The sequence below is a fragment of the Scomber japonicus genome, chromosome 15 (genome assembly GCF_027409825.1).
Source record: "Scomber japonicus isolate fScoJap1 chromosome 15, fScoJap1.pri, whole genome shotgun sequence".
Classification (NCBI taxonomy): domain Eukaryota; kingdom Metazoa; phylum Chordata; class Actinopteri; order Scombriformes; family Scombridae; genus Scomber; species Scomber japonicus.
The window spans coordinates 18,770,397-18,791,773 of NC_070592.1; the positions used below are offsets into that span (position 1 = coordinate 18,770,397).

At 39.0% G+C, this 21,377-nt stretch overlaps 1 pseudogene; it reads left to right on the top strand.

Moving 5' to 3' along the window:
• Positions 1-21,236, top strand: part of LOC128373913 (4-galactosyl-N-acetylglucosaminide 3-alpha-L-fucosyltransferase 9-like) — a 23,723-nt pseudogene extending 2,487 nt beyond the window's left edge.
• Positions 21,237-21,377: the final 141 nt, after the last annotated feature.

A 21,377-nucleotide genomic window follows, 5' to 3' on the forward strand; every position in this document is an offset into this window, starting at 1 on the left:
TTGTTTTTTGTGTGTTTGTAATAATTTAGTCAAATAGTCTCCTACGTGGAAATCCAACATAGAACTGAAATTTGATTCTGGCTATCAGGTGATAGTAATATAGAAGTGTTTCAACATGTGATGACATTGTCTAGTTTGAGCCCACTTGTTTCTATTGTGACCACTTCACTATTTTGAATGTCACAGTGGAAACAATCTGACAGTTATTGTGTGAACTTAACCTTAATTGGACTATTGTCCAGAATCCCCAATGAACTGCTGATCTGTTTTTTAATATTTATTTTCCAAAAATGTATTGTTGAAGCATATGTTATTTCTACATGTGCACACTTTTTAGTTTAATTTTCTGTGAAGGTTAAAGCATTTAAGTATTATATTTGGTACTCCACTAAAAGTATCTGACACCTACAGTTAATAGTTACATTAAAGATTAAGATGTAACATACAAAACATGTGATCAATGTTAAAGTTCAACTACCTAACAAAAATGGTTAAAATTGGCTCCAGGTATAATACAAATGTAGAATGTATAGTAATATTACACTTACCGAGACCATTCTGTACTTCTACTTCCATCTTGAACTCTTGTGAGTCTACTGCTGGTGATTCCTCCCATGCCTCCTGCTATATGCTCACACACATGTAGAGGCTCCTGTTGCACTGTGGTTGCTGACTGGTGAGAACAAATTTGCATCACCCAACCTGCAAACTGTTTTTTATAAACCATGTTCACTAAACACTGATAGGCTCAATGAGCTGTGGCTTCAAAACACCACACTAGGGTCAGGAAGAAACACGCTGTGTCTGGGGAGAAAAGCACTGTGGTCGGGGAGCAACAGGCTGTGTCGAGGAAACAATGTGCTGTGTCCGGGGAGCAATATTGCGTCCGGGGAGCACCAGGCTGTATCAAGGGAGCAACACCCTGTGTCCAGGAAGCAACATGCTGTGTCTGTAGAGCAAAGCGCTGTGGTCAGGGAGAAACAGGCTGTGGTCAGGGAACAACAGGCTGTGTCCAAGAAACAATGCGCTATGTCTGAGGAGCAATACCTTGCATCCAAGGAGCACCAGGCTGTATCAAGGGAGCAACACCCAGTGTCTGGGGAACAAAGTGTTGTGTTTTGTTGCAGTTTTGTTGTGAAATGTGTGCTTGCCACCTTTGGACAAACAACAGAAAAAACAAAAGTGATAAGTAATATTCTGCTTTTGCTCTGGAGGTTATTTTCTTTGTTGAGGAAATAATGTTTCTGTGTGTGTGCTCAAGAGTGTGCAACTGGTCATTGCAGCCATGTTTTGTAGTGTGTTCAATGAGGGCAGCTAGTCATCTCATTAATATCTGCAGGGTGTTTCTAGTTGGATACTGTTACTGTTGTGTTGTCCGTCCTGGGTAACTCAAATAGAAGTCAGACCACAGGCTGTTACATGCAACCAGGAAAGTTACATTAGGACAACAACTGTTAAGCTGCATCCATTCAACTTCCATTGCACAACCTTCACATATGATGTGGGTTTTTTGGTTTGGAAGAAAAATCAGCAGTGATACCAACCAGGGAGTAGTTTGTTATAAAGCGAAAATCATAGACCTCATTTAAGATACATGTCGCGTGGCTGCACTGTTTGTTTGTCTATTGGGGCTACTGCTGGGGAAGGAATTTGCATCTGTTTGTCATGAATAATACATTTGTTAACCTTCAGTGAAAAATGATGAGGAGACAGACGAGGCAACAGAAAAACATAATTAAGGGGAGTAAATGTACAAAATACTTCAAGGTGCTGCTTTGGCAAAGAAGCCTTGAAGATAAAAGGATGCATTTTCCAATTACATTTAACAACAATAGTGCAAATTACTACAAGATATGTTATTATTAGACTTTCATGACCAAATAATTACTCACTTTAAAATGTAAAAGAAAAACATTAACGTTTGATAATTAAAAATAATAAATAATAAAAATAAAGATCTGGTATTATGTGCCTTTTCAACTTATTTTGTAAATACTGAATCTATTTTAAACATATCTGTGACATTTTATTCACCAAAAGACATTTAGATTTCTCTAAATCAATCTAAATGCTACAGTTCAGATTCCCAAGCTATTCACATGAAATCAATATTATAGAAGAGCAGCTATTTCAATTGGCTGGAGGTGTGGCCCCCAGCCAATCAGAAGACCACCTAATGAATAATGCACATTTCCTTAGGGAGTAATGGCTACAGCTGGAGACATGGGACAGTATATAGGAAGAACCAAAATTATTATTTTTAAATGATCACAGGTCATTGCTTTGTTCTTTCAGAAACTATAATAGTTTAGGTTCGTTCTTTGCTTGTTGAGGTGAGTTGATGCCACTTTGAGTGTATGCTGGTCTTCAACCTATTAGTGTTTTGTGTATTATTTCATCTTTGTGTGTGGTGTTTTAAGACAATTTCCACCACAAACCACTTTCCGATAACAGAAAGATTGTCTTCAAAAGTGACCATTCTTAACATAAACTTCAATCCTCTGGAGGGCTGTAAAGACTTAGTAACATAGTAACAGATTCTACCTCAACACGCTAGCTCTTGAGCTGCTAATTTCAAAATTTCAAATAACTTAAAAAGACAGAAAAGATAGAATTGAGTAATTTTCCATGATATCAGCCACCCTGTAATACCAATGGGCACTGCCCCTTAGTCATGAATTCAAGCTTAATGGAGCTCATTATGCTTAATGAAAAACAAGTTAATTATAGCAGAAGTTGCAAAGACACAGAACAATAGTTGACATTTTCCACAGTGCAGCAGTAACACAAAGTAACTGAGACACTTTGATAAAATCCCCCACCTTCTTACCAGTGGTTTGTGCAAGTGTTGTTCCATGTTAAGACCACAATACCCATAAACCATTGCTGCTTACTGTTGTAAAAACATTCATGCCACTTGACCAACTTCCCACTATATTTATCACTTTCCTGTGAAGGCTACAAACATGACATAGTTAATGTTTTACTCATAACTTTTGTGTTTGAAGAACATTATTTTGTGGTTGTCAACATAACTTTCAGAAATTTGAATAGAGATGTAATTCTCAGGGGAAGAAACTGGATCAAATATTTCCTTTGTGGTTTTATGGATGAATGATAGCATGCACTTAAATTTCCAAAAACATCCGCATGGTCCCTCCTGTACATAACCGAGGAAACCCCGTGGTTCTAACCATGTCAATGCTGACATTTACATTGACCATTGGTGGCCATGTGGTTAAATGCATACACGCACACAATCAAAAACCTATGCTTCATTCAACCACCAGCATGACTATCAGCACATAACAGACACTCCAATACCACAGTGACCTATGTGTTTCTGGTCAGTATTTCTCAGTGGTTTCAGTAAGCAACAAAAAAACAACTTCCATACAATTCAGTTCTTTTTGGGATCTGGTAAATTGACTAACAGAACTCAATGGTGCTGATGTTTAACTCTACTCAAGGTCCACTCACTCATGTCTTCCAGAGCTAAATACATCTCACCTTAATCAGAGGACAGAATTAGCTTAGTTGTCACCAGTCACTAATGTGTGACTCCCTTACATGGTTGGGCTACCAGAAGATCAAACCAGAGTTTTAAGGTCACCAGGAATCAGAAACCTATAGACAACACTTTATGATCTCCACTGGTAGACACTAAAGATGAGACCTCCCCAAATGCGACAGCTAGGAAACAAAAGACTGAATGAACGCTGCAAACAGACAACATCAGCCGATCAGTCTGATCACAATATTGACTGGAGAGGGGTCAGACCAGGAGCACGAACTAATGGGCACATTCCATACATGGGTCACATGATTACAACTGAATCCTCGTCATGATAGCTGAACAGAAACAGATGAAAACCATGAAACCAAGCAATTGAAAACTCAGAAGAAAGCTAGTAATGGTACTTATTTATACAAATATATTAACAAAGTGCTAAAAGAAAATACAGAATTATAAAATAGTAAAATCTCCCTTTATACACCAGAATTCTGCATTCCTTTTACTGAGAACTTGTAGGATGGACACCTGTTACAGTACTTAGCATTTCAGAAGGACACATTTTACTCTTTGTCAATGTGTTTAAATGTGAAAGTGAAATGCAAGAAGAGACCTCCAGGAGAGGCTGGTTAATTATTCTCTTCATCATACCCTTTCCTGCTCACCAGGGAGTCTTGGAGAGTCCCTAATTTTCTCACCCACATCCCGGGTGCCAGCTGCTGAGCTCTCTGTAACTGTAATTCTATCAAGGCTGACAGAGCTGCTGTCCGGCTCTGTGCCAGCCTCACGAAAAAGGAGGGGAAAGCGAGGGAGGGAGAGAGAAAGGTTACCATTCTCAAGGATTTTTAGCCACAGTGTCTATATTCAGGGAAATAACACATTTTGACTGCAGTACTGGCTGCAGCAGGGAGGAGTAACAATGATATACCATCCTGTGGTTCAGCTAGCCTTCCAGTTCACACACACACATGCACACACACACACACACACACACACACACACACTCACCACTGGCTCCTTTGAATCTCCACCCAGGTTATATTTCCCTGACACAACTGTGAGGTTGTTTGTGCAGTCATGTTGAAATTGGTTCTGATTTCCAGGTAATACACCCACTATCTGTGTCAGTACAGCAATAGTTCCGCTGCAAATGAACAATGTGGCTTCACTGAAGCCATTGTGTCCTTTTCCCAGTTGAGGCTGGTGAGTAACAGGTTGTTTTCCCTCAATGCAACACAATTAAAGATACGTAGAAGTACTTCCACAGTGATTTATGTACTATCTGTTCACAATTTTAAAAATGAATCATATTCTGTTGAAATTCACATAAAGAATTTGAATTCATGAACGAAACCAGAAGATTAGCCCCCGCTGTTTATGGATGTCGTCCCACTGCTTGTGAGGCACTGGTTAGAGCAAAAGCGCCAACTCACTGTTTCTGGGAATATTAGAAGTGAGGGAGTCACATATGGAAGATTATGTTCTATCTTTCAGGCAGCTTTTTGACCTAAAAAAAGAGGGCAAGGAAGAACTATTACATGGCCTTGTTAAAGAAGAGGAGCTCTGTAAGCTGGAAAGGGAAAGTGAAAACTCATAATAAACTAGATTAGCCGAATAAGAGATCTAATCTAATTCCCCAAAATGTTTTGGTGTCTGAGGAAATCTAAAGGTAGATCGGGGGACTCTTTCTGCTTCACCTCCCAGTGCTTTCCCTGCTTTTGTTGCAGCAATACCAATTCACGTGGTAGAGAGCTGATACCAAGGACAGTCTGTACTGTAAACAATAATGAAGTTGTACAGAGCAAGATAAGCAGGTGGTTACAGTTTCAAAAAACTAAAATTTTAGCAAAGTAGCCATAAATTAGCTGCCAAGCTAGTTTCTCATGATGCAGGTTCAACAGCACCTGTTATTGGTCTAACTGGCTAATTACATAAGATCAGGTCAAAGATCATGTTTTATAGTTGACAGTGAACTGCAAATCTATGCGGTTGTGGTGCCTGAAAAAATGATATTTTGTTTCATACAGAGCCTTTAATTTACACTTTTATCTGTACTAATCTGTACTAAACTTTATCCTCGTGTAGAAGTTATACAAAAATAATTTTTGTATTTGACGAAACAATCTCAACACAAAGTTAACATAAATTAAAATGCATTCCTAACTCTGAGCTCTTTTGGTTACACTATGTAATTGTTTACTAGTTTTAATGTGATAATTGCTCATAATATGTTATGAACATTTTGAACCCAGGCGTTTTTAACATTAGCAAACTATTGCACTAATTTTGAAATCCTATCATAAAAATACATAAGGGAAACCAAAGACAATTGGATGTTTCTTGGTTTTGAAAATAATCGTAACATTTCAGGCAACTTCTCCTCACTTTTCAAGAAATAGCAAAACATGACAAATTGGGAAGAGGGCGCTGTTGTTGCGGTGCAAACTAAGCTAATGCTTTCAGAGCTTCTACCATAGATTTATTAAGAGTTCATTTAATCTGATCCAGTGGCTACTTGTGATACAGCCACATCTTCTGCAAAATAGTGACAGAAAAGCTCAGTGCATGTTACCTTTAAGGCCCTTCCTGAGGACTTTGTGTGGGTGTGACGACTGTGTTTGGCTGACATTACTCTAACCCCCCTGATGTTTTTATATTTTGTTTTCAAGTATTGCTCGGCTCAACTTCTACCTGAGCGGGAGACTAATTAGCCAGAATAAGTGAAAACACCTGTGTGGGTGTGCTTTGATCATAGATATGACATCAAGATGTAACAGCATACAGTATATGTAGATTATATTTTGGTTAAAAAAAAGCATAAAGCGCTGATTTGAAATGAAATACATCACTGTCCATTTTAGTTTAAGTGTGCAGCCAGCATTACTGTGAGAAACAAAACTTCATGTGATTCATAAAATCAAACAGAGGTGGATCCAACAACACAAGTACTGGGTGTATGATGGAAGAATTGGGAGTGGTGTAAATAGATTTGTGTGTCTTTTGGTGTATCCACTGTATACTGTATACTGTCCTTCAGTTGGCTGAGGCCTGAACAACTTATTCACTCTGGAAAACAGCAGATCCAGGAAGCTATTACATCACCTCTACAACTTTGTGTGGGTGTGCATGTCATCCGTTAAATTATTTGTCCAAGTGTAAGGTTGATGATGTGAATGAGTGCATGTGTGTGTGTGTGTGTGTGTGTGTGTGTGTGTGTCCCTCCCACATGCGTCATTCATGAATATGTCATCCCTCCACAAAACTACTCATCTATAGTTTGCATTTCAGCACTTCTTTGAACTGTTTCTGAATGTGAATCTGAATCTGCTGTGAGAAAGGAAGAGAGGAGGGATTGTTTTTATTAAAACAAACTGCTGTGGGTATCAGTATGAAACTTCGCCTTTGATGCTTGACGGTACACTTGAAGGAGTCAGCTCGTGTGTGTATTGACACAGCCCCCTCTCTTTCCGTCTTCTTTCCTTAGAAATGCATGCACACAAACAAGCAGCTGCTTCAGTGGACTTTGAACGGCCGTCCTTTGGGAAGGCGGGGAGTTTCCTTTCCTGGGTGAACTAGTTAGTGTGTCATTCAGTGGACTTCTCCTGTGGTCAGGGCTCGGCTATGAGAGGTGGAGAATGAAAATATGCAGTCAACCTTTTCACCCTCAGAGTGGACGCACACATTCACAACTTAGATGAAAGTCAGCCTCCCTTCTACCTCATACTGTACTAATAGTTTCTCCTTATAATCTTTCCAGATCTAAAAAATGTTTTAAAACTTGGATGTAAGTCACAGTAAGTATGTTATTTACACAACCAGATTAAGATTGAACTAAAACAGTAAGAAATCTAAACTCATATTCTTACCTATATGTTCTTCCTTGAGTAGAAGTAAAAATGCAAGTGGGCATGATTAATAAATCTCTAAGAAATGAAGACACAAAGCAGCTTACAGGATAGATTCACTATTTTTCATATAGTCAGGTGTCCAAATGGAAACTAAAAAGTGTTTTCCTTGCTGTTATCATTCCTCCTGTTTATACTGGCAATGGAAAGATGTGTTCCTAATGTGCTGTGTAAGTGATGGTGTCCAAAATCCAAAGACCAATACATTTCTCTTTCAGTGTCCATATGGACACCTGACTATAATTTTGAGACAGACTTGAAAAGTTGTGAACCTATCTTTTAATCTCACTACGTAGCCAGTATAGTTTGTAAAAATGGTTTGCCCTGTACAGGACCAATTTGAGATAAATCTTTCAGGATTTTTTTGGAGTCAACTCATCTTGAGCTCTTAAACTTGTGAACAATGTTTTATTTTACACAGTTTATGGAACAGTGAATTGATTGATTTAAAAAAAATCTTCACATTATTCAATATTGAAAATAATCACTATGGTTGCAGCCCTAAAGTTCAGTCCAGTCCAATCAAATTCAGACTTATAGCACAACCCATAACATATACAATAAATAAATAAATCCATTAAAAAAACATAATAAAGACATTCCTGGTATTAAAATGCACCATATTACATTCTCACCTTTTGCTTTTTATGAATATCCCTATAGTGTCTATATAGCTATATCTAAGCTCTGACTGTGTGACAGGGCCCTCTTGTGGCCCCACCTTGTAAACAGAAGTCAGCATATATTAAAAAATGCAAAACAAAAATGTCTAAGAGCTCACATTTTATGTCTTCTTTCCTCCTTCTCTAAAGAGTCTTCATGGTGGAAAAAAAAAGTTTTTTGGCATTTTGACTTTACAGCTGCAGATTAAAGGTCAGAGAACATGATTTGTTGGATACTGTGATTCATTGTCCTCTCCTTAATTCAGCTTAAAGATGGTTTTAGTAACCATTCCGAGAACAGTTTCAAGGCCACAACTGCCTGTAGTAGAGCTGAATCAGGTTGGACCGCCCTCTGCTTGCAAAGTCATTCATCTGTCCTTCTATTAGAGGCCAAGGGGGACTTGGACGCCTGGTGGTGAAGTGTATACAACCTCCTTGAAGGGGATGGAGGGAGAGATCCAATTTCACTGTGACTAGAGGAAAAAGAGGCCACTGACTCTGCACTGGGACTCGTACTCACTCTTCATTCGTACTTGCATTTGTGCAGCTTTGGTTAATGTCTGTGTGTGTGTGTGTGTGTGTGTGTGTGTGTGTGTGTGTGTGTGTGTGTGTGTGTTTGTGGTCCCTTTTGTGAAGTGTTTAATAGTTAATAAGAGCCTTGTTTACTTGGCAGGGCTGCTGCCCACACAGCAGATGCTGTTCAAATGCTGAGAGATACAATTTAGGAAACACAGGAAATAATTCCAAAACATGGTTTCAATCTTTTAAAAGTGTCAATACAAAATTTACCATATGGTAGCCAACCCTCATTGCAAGAGTGTCAAACACAACTCACATGACATTTATTGCTTGTTTTTTCAGTTAATTAACATTAAAGATGATTTTCCCCAATACAAGCTCTTAATTTGATTTCTTTTATAGATAGACAACATGACTGTGTGGAAAACGAACACACACACACACACACACACACACACACACGAACCTGGACACCAAGAAAATTAATCCTCCTAATCAATTGGCCCCTTGATCAATATGTCTCCCTAAGGAATCTTCGATGGAGAAAGCCTTATTATTCCATTACTCATCACACAAACACACACAAACACAAACACAAACACCAACACACACACACACACACACACACACACACACACACACACACACACACACACACACACACACACACACACACACACACACACACACACACACACACACACACACACACACACACACACACACTGTATGTACACACATCTAAAGCTGTTTCTGTATAAGTTTGCCTCTTCTAAAATCTAAACTTTGCTCCCTTAAATCTCCCTGTTTAGCATATTTTAGACCATATACTATACAAAACACATGAGCTACATCTAAGCCTAAACTTTAAGGTTATTATTTGTAATATTTGCCTTTACTTGACAATGGAATGTGCATAGAGACAGAAAACAGGTAGAGAGAGGGTTGTTACATGCAACAAAGGTCCACTGCCATAATCAAATGATGGATGTTGGGGCTATATGTTAGGCTATGCATGTTTACCAGTATGCAACCAGGGCGCCCCATGATCTTCAATTTTTAATGTGCTTTTTTTTTTTTTTTTTTTTACCTTTCAGACAGTTATAGGTTAGCATTCATTTCACTATAGTATTAAAATCAACATGTAATGATCAACCTTACAATAGCACATTTTAAGTACCTGCAAGTTTCATACCATGCAATAAGAAAACCCAACAGTAATGTAAAACTGCAGTAAAATCTCCAAAACATGCAGAACCATTGCTATGGTCTTTTAAGAGCAACGTGAGAGCGGCATAGCCTGATAGCACCTGGTCTGTTTGTTTGTGTGTTTGCTTTATCGTGATGGATAATGCATGAATGGCTGTCTAAAATGTAAGGGTGACAATATAACCACAACAAAACAGTTGCCTCTTACTGACAGGTGAGCCAGGTCACATCAGGGGAGAGAACGGAAGAAAAACAACCATATAAACAAATAAAATTAAAGGAACAAAAACACACAGACAGACATACAAAGACACAGAAAGGCAGCATGTCATGCTAATAGACAGACAGGTGTGGGGTTTCATATGTGCACCACTGTAGATTAACAGCATATTCTACTGTTTCTTAATAAAATCCTAACTCTTAGCGAGTCCAAATTACTGTAGTTTCTTTTCATAACAACACCTGCCTTTGAGTAATAATGCATTTCATGTTTCTCTTTTGCAGAATAAAAAGCCTCTTGAATGTTTTGAAGAGCTTTTTATTTCCTATTGGACTTACGTTGAACTATGTGAAACAGCTGCAACAAATAAAAAAAGAAAAAAAAAGTTAATAGTCAACAGACAGATGATAAGTTTATGCTGCTGCTGCTGTTATTTCTCTGTGTAGTTGGATTAAAACCCAGAATTGTTCATTCCAAATCGAGTCTTGAATATTCACATTTTTCATTCTTCATTCATTTATCAACGTTTCTCATATCACTAAAGAGATGTTTTTTGCTTTTAAATTGGATTACAAATCTGCATGAGCACCACAGGGCTTAAGAACTGGAAATAAGGTGAAAGTATGTGGGAAATTTCCATTTTTATATCAGCAGGCTTAAAGGAAAAACATCATTCATGGTCTGTGGAGCTGTCGAAAGGCATCCTGGTAAATGTCGAAAATCATTCTCTGAAATCGAAGTGGGCGGGAAAAGCTGAGAGAAAATAAATGAACAAAAAAATAAACAGTTTCCTCATCTCTAAGTAAGTATGAGAGTGTGAGCGTAAGTACTTGGTTTGGGAAATCACTGACATTTAAATCTCTCTATCCTCACTGAAACATTGAATGTCATGAGAAGAGTATCGACCACAAGAAAAAGCCCACAAAGTGCTACTGCTTCATTAGGAATCGCCTTTGACTTTTTAACACACATTTGGCTGCTAACAAGCACCTTTCCTCTTTGACTAATGACCTAAATACAATGCAGCAGTGAAAGGCATCGCATTGATTTCTGCCATAATGACTACAACCATACCTTTGTGTTTTGTTAGCTGCACAACTGTGTGGCTAAGTGTTTGTGTCCACTGGGAGGAAATATGTTATTATCCAATATTTCCATAGTAAGCAAGATAATAGACACATATGTAGTATATATACAGCACTGGAGAGAAACAGGAGTCCAAAATGTGGATATTTGGGCATCAATCATTTCAGCCTCTGTGTTAATGGGTGGTTGGTTTATGTGCATGTTTGTCTCAGACAAGATGAGAAGATGAGAAACCTGTGTGCTCACTATGGAACAAGAGCAAGAAGCTGATTAGCATAGAATGGGGAAATGACAAGCCTGGCTCTCTTCACATCTCAAAAATGCACCTACGTCACCTGTAAAGCTCATTAATTAAATCTATCTCTGTGGTATGCAGCAAGTTATTTGTCACTGTACTCTGAGACAGTAACAACATGAACTCTGTTAATCTACAACTTGCTGTCTGTACTGTATGTGTCAGTTTTAGTTGGGTTAAACAAAAGGGAGCGACAGTGACAAACTCATCCAATAACTCTCAGTAAGGGAGGGTTGTTGAACTGTTTCTGTAAGGTTTGATTACCATGACTGTAAAAGACGTTTTCCTAAGCGTATTCCTATTATGGTCTTCTTTCTTTCTTATGTCACTTTTAACATTTTCTTTCACTTTCTTTCTTTCTTTTTACTCAATGTTTTCTTTACCTTCCTCACAGTTTCTGTTCCTATCTGACTCTCTTTCTGTTTCACTCTGTTAATGTTGTGGTCACCAACAAGAAACTCAAAGAGAAAGTTCCCCAGTTCTGGTAAAAACAAAAAACCCAACTTGTTTACCAATGCCATATGACTTCACAACAGCACAAGCCTCTCCCTCATGCATTCTTTTTCTTGCTTTTCTTCCTGGGAGTGACGCCAGCACATGTGTGTCTGTGTGTTTTTGCAGTGCGTGTGTGTGTGTGTGTGTGTTGTTTTTGTCCAGATTTTAAGGGCATTCCCCCACCACTCTCCTGGCACTGACAAAACCACCCTGCAGTACTGTATTTTCACACAGCAGTCCTTGGAGCCAGCACACATGCACACGCACGCAAGCACACATAGAGAAAATGCTTCGCTTGCGTTATGAAACAGGAAACAATTGCACTGCTTCATGAGCTTTGACAGATCTGACAGGTGATTAAAAACTCACGTCACATCACATTTAAGGTGGAAGGACAAAACACACATCTTCCCTTGCTTTCATTCCCTCCACACACTCACTAACAGGCACGCACAAGCGCTAATTAGCCACTTTATACCGATAGTAGTATCACCTTTTCACACCAGTATGTAGGTTCTTTTTGTTAACCTTTCTCTCTGCAAAGGCGTTAATTAAGCGAGCCAGCCATGTGACCTTTGACCTTCCATGACCAAAACTGTCTCATCCTACGCTTATCAAGTGCTGTGTCCTGTCAGGAGCTGACAGAGGGATTTCTGGCTACAGCTTTGAGTCAAGAGACGAACCAGAAAGCGCAGAGGAGATTCTAGCTGAGTGTGTTAGTATGCTAAAAACAAGGAGATTCAAAAAGAGGCAGAGACAAAACAAGAGACATACAAAAGCAGAAAGAGATGAGTGCCTCTTTGCTGTGACTCCAAGAATGTGAATCGATTTTAGAATTGGTTGTCTTTGTCAGAGAGTGAACACAGTAAGAATCTATTGATTGATTGCATAATCGCTCTTCTTCATCTCCTCCTCCTCTCCCTTCTCTCTCATCCCTCAGCTCCTCTCTCCTTCATTCCTCTGTTATCTCTTTCCGTCGTCCTTCCATCCCTCTCTGCTGGTTCCTCCCCTCCCTAACCTACCCTCCTGAAAACACACACAAATGCACTCACACAGACACAAAACATCCTCTCAGGTTCAGGCACTTTTCCTAAGTCATCAGTAGGAGGTGAAATACAATCTGTGCTGTCTTACACTCGCTTCACCAAAGAAGAGAAGCGAAATGTTGTGTTTTTCTTTTTAACATGCAACAGGAAATCAGCAGTAAATAATGCATGCAGCTATGGATTTCTTTGAGCAAGGCAGTTTGTTTGTGTGTGGATGTGTGGCTGTGGAACATCTGGAGCTCAGGATTGAGATGAATGATCAGCTCGCCATATACCCTCCAATCATTCACAGCGGAACAAAAAGAGTCATGACCAAGCACCATCTGGACGGACAGAAGTTGCACTCAAACACTTAAAATCTTCACGCTTTCTGCTAATTTACTGAAACATAGCAGATATTATGTTGTGTGTTTATGTGTATGTGTGAGTGTTTTCTTGTGTTGAACTGATAATGCGCTGTAAATGATGCATAAAAACTGCTCAGTGTGAAAATGAGTGTGTGTGTGTTTGATACTGCGAGTTAATGGTGTGTGTAACAGGGTCCTCTCAAATGACTGACCAAAGTGGCAGACTGCTGTCCTTGCTACATTTTACATCCCAAAACTCTGTATGTATACTTATGTACAACATGAATGTGGAGGAATTTTCCACGTTACATTAAATAATCTTTGAGAATCTCTCTTTCTGAGAGACACTGTTATATTTTTTATGTGCAACAAAGTTATGCAATATAACACCAGAGTTACTCCCAAAAAACACAAAGGCACTGTTGTGGTTTTAAGCTTCTTTTTTAAAACTGATATTTAAAATAGAAGAAAGAAGAAGAGAAAAAAACAGAGGCGTATTTTACATCCTGCAAAAGACTCAAATGATTGCAAAGTATGTGTCACTATACAGTGAGACTTTCTTCAAATTACAAGTCTTTAAACTACATTTCTCTGCCTTAGGTGTTGGCTGGTGTGGGCATCTCTGCCCACATGTTAAACTCTAGGCTGATGTGATAGAAACACTACTCTGCTGTAGGAGTACAGTGGGTGTTTTGTCTCTGTCCATCTAGTGCACAGCTAGGGAAATCAGCTCGATCTAATAACACACTGCAAGTTGTAATGATCCAATGCCAGAAAACGTGGTGTCAAAAAGCACTTCAATTATCCCTTGTCCGTATCTGTGTATCTCAGTGGTTCCTGAATCCTTTAGGAGACAATCTAACAGCAGACTTGCCATCTAACCTGATGCTGTCACACCTACACTGTTGCATCTGAGGTACAAAGGCAATCTCCAAGTGGCCTGCGGTGCCTTCGATCTCCCTCACTACTCTGGTCTCCCAGGAGCGATGACAGATTGACGCTCGCCTGGTGATACACTCATTATGGGCTGGCAGCCATATATCTCCTAATGATTCAATGCCACACTGAGAGTGGATGGCACCACTGAGAAGCTTATAATGGGCCTCTGGGGACACCGTAGTTCCAGGCGCCTCCTGCTAACTCGCCTTTTTATCCACTTAGCTGGATAGAAGTTTATATATCTTATATATCCCCTGTCCGCTGCTGCCTTGGGCCAGCACAAAAGATAAGTGTGGAGATACAGGACTGGTATGTGTCATTCTCTCCCAGGAGTTTCACTTCATGCAGTGTAATAATACATTCCTGTAAAGGGCAGGAATGATTATCCACAGTTAAAATTACATCCTGCTTTAATGAATTTCAGAATCTGATCCCCTCAAACTATCAAAGAGCAACAGGAAGAAGACAACAGCCAAACACAAAATCTTATAGTTCTCAATCTATCTACCCTTATCTCAGTAAGAGGAAAGTTTTCTTGGATAAATGTAATCTCCCCTCTTTTTCTCCATCATTTGCATGATGAGATCATGCAGCTGCAGTTCTTAAAGGGATATTTAGACATTTTGGGGAAATATGCTTATTTGCTTTGGAAAGTGAGATGATAATGATCTGCATGATAAATTTACAGCCAGCAGTCAGTTAGCTTAGCTTAGCATAACAACTGGAAACAGGGGGAAACAGCTAGCCTAGCTCTGTCTGAAGGTGACAAAATCTGCTTACTAGCACCCCTAAAGATCACTATTTAATACCATTAATTCCATTATCCTCTAGAGGTTTGCAGGGGAGCTGGAGCCAATTTCACACATTTGGCAAGAAGACTTTGGACAGGTCGCCAGTCAATCACAGGGCTAATATTTATAGTATAGAGACAGACCATTGACACTCACACCTCTGGGCAATTTAGAGCCACCAATTAACCTAACTTGCATATTTTTGGAGAACATGCAAACTCCACACAGAAAGGGTCAATTTGAACCTAGAACCCTCTTGTTGTGAGGGGACGGTGCTTAACACTGCACCACTGCACCACCAATTTGCATGTTTTCTAAAAACATGGAAGAGTTAATACAATTAGTACATTTAATGGAAATAAATATCTCAGCACAGTTTTATTCAAATGCTCATATATCAGCACTGAGATCATAAGGGGAGCCAGAAGACCTGACATTAAGCAGTTTTATTTTTATCTCACTGCAGTCTCCAGGAAATGAAGGTTACAGCACAGCTACAACGAAAGAAAATAAATATACATTTCTTCTGCTTGTGGTTAAAATAATAAAGACAGGTGGACATTCTGGACACAGAGGAGGACAACAGTGTAGTCTCTGCTGCTTTGAAAGACAGAGAGAGAGAAAGAAAATCAGCGTGTCATCAAGTCTGCCATTGATCAGAGGCTACTGTGCAGTTCAGGCACCAGGCCAAATACTGCATCTTATTCCAGACTAATAAAAGTCTGCAGGATGAAGTCAACAGCAACTTTCAATTGAAGCTGCTGCTATAAAATACCGTTACATAACCAGTGTCCCACAAACATGATATAAAGCCGAAGCAGTGATATCTGGACTGTAGCCACTAGATTCTGTAAATCAATGCAATCTCTCTTTCATTTCTTTCATCGGCCTGTCTGTGTGAAATGTCTTTGTGGGGTTTATGCTGGTTTTATCTCTGTGGAGGATGGTGTTCATGAATAAACACAGACATATTAAAGCTGTACTAATAAAAGTTTATATCCAATATTAAGAAAGGATTAAATCTAAAAAGGGTCCACTATTCAAACAAAGAATTACCACCAAACTCTGCAGTTCTCCTCAACACTACTGAGCATTGTAGCATCTCTCTGGCCATTGTTTTGGTCTTTCCAGATTTGGACTCAGTAGTCTCATCAGTGTCAGAAACAGCAGCTGTTTTCAGCAAAAAAAAAAAAAAAAAGAAGAAGCTTCGATAAACCCAACATGCTACTTCCCAAGCACCAAATGCTACACTGGCAAAGTTAACCAACTGGGGAGCATAACACAGCGTTTAGTAGTGAATGAGCCAGACATTTCCTGGACATTGCAGTGAGTTAAAAATAAAAGTACTTCATGTCAGGTTTTGTGTCTCCACTGATGATCTCAGTGATGATAATAACAGCTTCATGCGACTGTGTGTATGTGTATTTGCTGATACATGAATATGTGAATGAAACTGTGCTGACATAGAACTAAAAGGAGAGTGAATATTAAACTAAATAGGCTATTCTTTGCTAGCACATTCAGTGTAATAATATGGCAATGGTGTCTTCAGTTAAAAAATATTACATTACTTTTTTTTAATGTGTCATCTCTTTACACAAATGGAATGAATTGCACAGCATGCTGTTGAGCATTATGGTCCAAAGCTGATTGTTTAGTAATTTGCATCATAAATAACACTGTCAAGTCTGTCTCTAATATGTGTATTTGAGAATGACAAATATGGACCATTGAAAACAATTCTGCTGGTTACAATGAGAACTGTCTTTCCGCTGCTGTACAAATGACCTTTAACATAGAATGGGAACAGAGGCAAAATACCTAAGTGCTTAGAGATCTGTCTTAAGCTGTCATTACGTACCCTTAATAAATACATATGTAAACACCAACCATATAACTCACTCTCTGTGTTTACCCACAGTAGCTTAACAAAAAATATGTTGCTGTCCATCTGTAGCATCAACAGTGCACATTTCACAGCATCTAAAACTTGCACACAGAAATCCTTACTTGTAAGTGACGCCATGAAACCTTTAACATATCTAATCTAAGGAATTAAATGTTGTATGTCAATGTATTTCACTCACAGTGATACAGTATATTTCCTGCACTAGCCCCTGGGAATTTAGAGATAATTTGATACAATCTGGCATCTTTATACCCTCACTATTGTTAATATGTTTTTAAGAAAACAAAATCACCACAAATTAAATGTAGTGCTGTCTTTGCTTCCAACCAAGCTGAAGCTGGTTGACTTCCTGTGACCTGTGGCAGAGACTCAGACTCTCACATGCCAAAATGGACTGACAACAGCAGGACACCAACTTGCTGAAAGATACAGGGTTCAGGCTGGATACGGTGCCTTTGTGAGTGCAGGCATATGTGTTAAATTATAGAGTGACTACATGCAGTAAGCATTGCTGATGCTGTATGTTGTATTGCAATCAGCGCTACAACTCCCAGCTTTCCTCTGCCTTCAAATGACCATGATCATGACTTGATTATACATACAGTGAAAGCTAAAGAGTGATTAAACATTCATGACCCCATGTGTTTAAATAAACCCTTGTAGGCTCTAATCTGATGTGTAATCAGTCCTTCTATTTTTTCTGCAAATTGCATTTGCTTTCAGTACTCTGTTAAATACATGAATGTTAACACACGTGTAAAACAGTAGAGCTTCCAGTAATATACAGCTCAATGATTCTGTATCCTCTACAACCTGCTTTTACTCCGTAGCGAGTCGATTGATCATTGATCAGTTAAAAACCCTGTATGTACACATATACGTAGAAATCAGTTTATGTGTGTTTATTGGGTTGGGTTGGCTTGCTATACTGTTCCTATGCCTTGATTTTATTTAGGAAAGGTAGAGAGTAGACATTCTGTCAGTGGGGCACTTTGTTTAAGATACAATTGTCTGTATGGATGCTGTGCTTTACAGATGCTAAAATTACTAAAACTTAAAGGTAGAATATGTAGAATGAGCAGAACAACGCCATCTAATGTCTCGAGATCGTAGTCGCAACAACCAAAAAGTAATTCCAGCAGTCGGGTTGCCAGGTCCGGTGCCGGATTTTATTTTAGCTCTAACTCTGTAAATATACCACTTTATCCACATGTCTAACCTTTTTAGGCGAGAAAGTAGCCCTTTAGATCAACAATGTGACGCTAATTTGTCCAAATAACATCTGCTTAAAGTTTTGTTCCTGCGAATTCGGAGCCACTCAAGTTAGCCGTAGCGAGTAACGCACTTCCGGTCATTTTCACAAAATAAAACACCCGTTGCCTTTTATTATTAAGAAAACCATAACGATAGAGTTGGTGCTTTTATTTTGAAAACAGGAAGCGAACATACCCTCGCTGTAACTGACTTGAAACCACCGAGGTACATTACATTGTAACATGCCAGTGGGAGCAGCAATGTCTCTGCATGTACTGCCTAATCCTAAGCATCGATTGGCTTGTGTGTGGTGTCGTCAGAAGCAGAAGAGGCTCACGGTCGTAAACATCTAGTCACGTGTACTCTGAGATGGACGCGCAGGTCAGGAAATGACGTAAACGGACCGTATATAGTTTGTTATTTGTGTTATTACATTACGTGTTGGACTAAATACATGGACATATTGAGGAAAATATTCCGGTTTTATGGAAACGGATTTCATATTTCACAAGAATGGATACTTGGCGAGCTGTACATAAAGTCCTGTGTCATAAGATGATCGTTGTGGATAAAGGGAAGACTTTGAAGGTATGTAGGCATTATAGCTTTTCTCACTTAGCTGAGTGGCTAGCCAAGCTAATCGCTAATACTATTACGGCTGTGAGCAACCATGTAAGTCGTGAGTGGTCTTGAATGAATCAGAACAATCTAAGCTTTCCAACAATGTACGGCATGAGTATATATGTTTAAGGGTTGGTGTTTAAAACATTCAGAAGAACGTGTGGCTACCTCCTAACATCCGTCCCGTCCCGTGAACGGAACAGCGTGCGTTAAGAGGTTAATGATCAAATATCAAAATCCGAATAGCGTCAGAAAGTCAACCCACTCTCCACATTTCCATTGCTACCGTTTTGATACTTCATGGTACACAAACAAATAGCATCTCATATGAAAGCTAAGACCCTGGCAAGTTCAACAGTACCACTATTATTGCGCTAAAAACTCAGTGAACCAGCAGCATACAAAGGTAAACAACCACTTATTTACAGCGACTAACAGATATTCTGTCTTACCTTCGAAGTTGGTTTTAGTAAGTCCAACACGGCCGTGTTTGTTTACAACTCCATTTCACCCAGTGCCAGCCTACAGTAGCTGCGCCGGAACAACAGACAACCCTGGCAACCCGCACTTCCGGCCGCTAATTGGCTGGTACAATGTACACAGAACGTGTCAGAACGTCATTGTCGAACCCGTCAAAAAATTTTAAAAATATTAATTCAGAATAAATATTTTTTTTTATGGAAAAGCAATACTTTCATTCTGTACCCCTCAAAACGCCCCGTGGCTGTATTATTTTTTTTTAAAATATAGCTTTTAATAAATATTCTACATATTCAACCTTTAATGTTCAGCTAGTTTCAGAGCAATTCCAAGTAGTGCTCTAAATGAAAAAGAAAAGATGAGATGTGGAAATAAAAAGGAAGATCAACAAAATTTTCCAGATGAAAAGATTGTTTTATTTAAGAAAATCAATGAGGCAGGGTTTGTTTGTTATTGAGAAAACATCCAGTGTTTTGTCTGTGTGACGTTACTGCTGTCGCCCAAGTCATTGATTTTCTCCTGTCCAGAGGCCGTAAAAACATTTTTTCTTCAGCGGGTTGACAAAGAAGTGCATCAGATTTCCACCTTGAACAACAAATTTGACTTTCACATCTATACATACCATAAGTTGTACAGTATATAGCAGTGGTTCCTAACCTTGAGGTTGGGACCCACACAAGGGCTTGTGAGCTGATCAACTTGTAAATAAGATTCTACCACACAAACCATGTTTATTTGGATTTTTACTTTTTTGTAAAATACTGTAAAAATCGTCTTCCTAATGGAACAATATAAGTAGAGAAAGTCACTGTTTGAGTGACCTGCTCACTCAAATAGTGTTTTGTCTAATCTAAAACTGAAAATCATATAGTCTCTGCTGTTGGATTGCATTATAATGTACAGCTTTAGGTGCAAAATTGTTACTGTTATAGCTGAATTTGTTGCAAATCATAATTTCATTATCATCACGTTTGTTTTTCTGTCTGCCTCCACAGATGACAACAGCTTCCAGTAAAACAACACACTTAGCAGAGATAATTGCTCTGGGGCCTATATACTTTGTTATTGTGTACTTTCTGTACTTGGAGCCTCCATCTCTCTCCATTTATATCTACTGTGGCTTATGAAGAAGATTATAAAGGCATAAATCCAAATGAAAAACCCACAGTGCTGCTGTGGTTGTGGCCTCTCGGCATGAAGTTTGATTTCAAAGCCTGCTCTACCTTCTTCAACATTGATTGATGTGTCCTGACAGATGACAGATCCCTGCATGGCAAACCACAGTGACTCATTTTCTTCCATTAAGATATACACTGGCATTTGCCAAACATGCCACATGGTCCACACCCTGCTTTCCAGAAGTGGATCTGGTTTAATGTGGAATCTCCAACAAACACCAAGGTAACAGTTTAATTTAACACTGAGCTACAAAAGAGATGCTGATCACAGTGATAATCAGGAACACAGAGATGTAAGATGAGTCTGTCTTGCCCAAGGAAGGCAAATTGGTGTGTTGTCAGTAACAGCAATCCAGCAGCTGGAACAGCTGTAAAGAGAAATATAACCATGAACTGGCAAAGTACATTCAGATTCATTTATTTGACCCTGCTTTTGCAAGACAAAGGTTGAGATATGAAGACTATTACTCAGGTATTGCTAGCTCTAAGTTTTACCTCTCATTTCAGAACTGAGCGGACCCCTTGTGGCAGGAACAGTGTCCCTGTAGTTTTGGGTCCACCAAGAGACAACTATGAACAGTTCCTTCCCTCTGATGCCTTCATTCACATAAATTATTTCGTTGATGCGAAGTCACTGGCAGAATTTCTGCCCTACTTGGATGTGAAAGATAAAGCGTACATGCATTACTTTAAGTGGAGGAAGTATTATGCAGTCACTCCTCATCTACTGTCAATCAACAATGAATTCAGTCAGCCTCCCTTGTGACCACTTGCCAAGAGACAAGACTTTCCATATGGTTCATGACCTTTAATGAGTGGTACTTTTCATGAAAACCACAATGAGAGCATTATTCATTAGTGTTTCACAAATGCACAATAATACACATTGCTTAAGATACTTTAATAT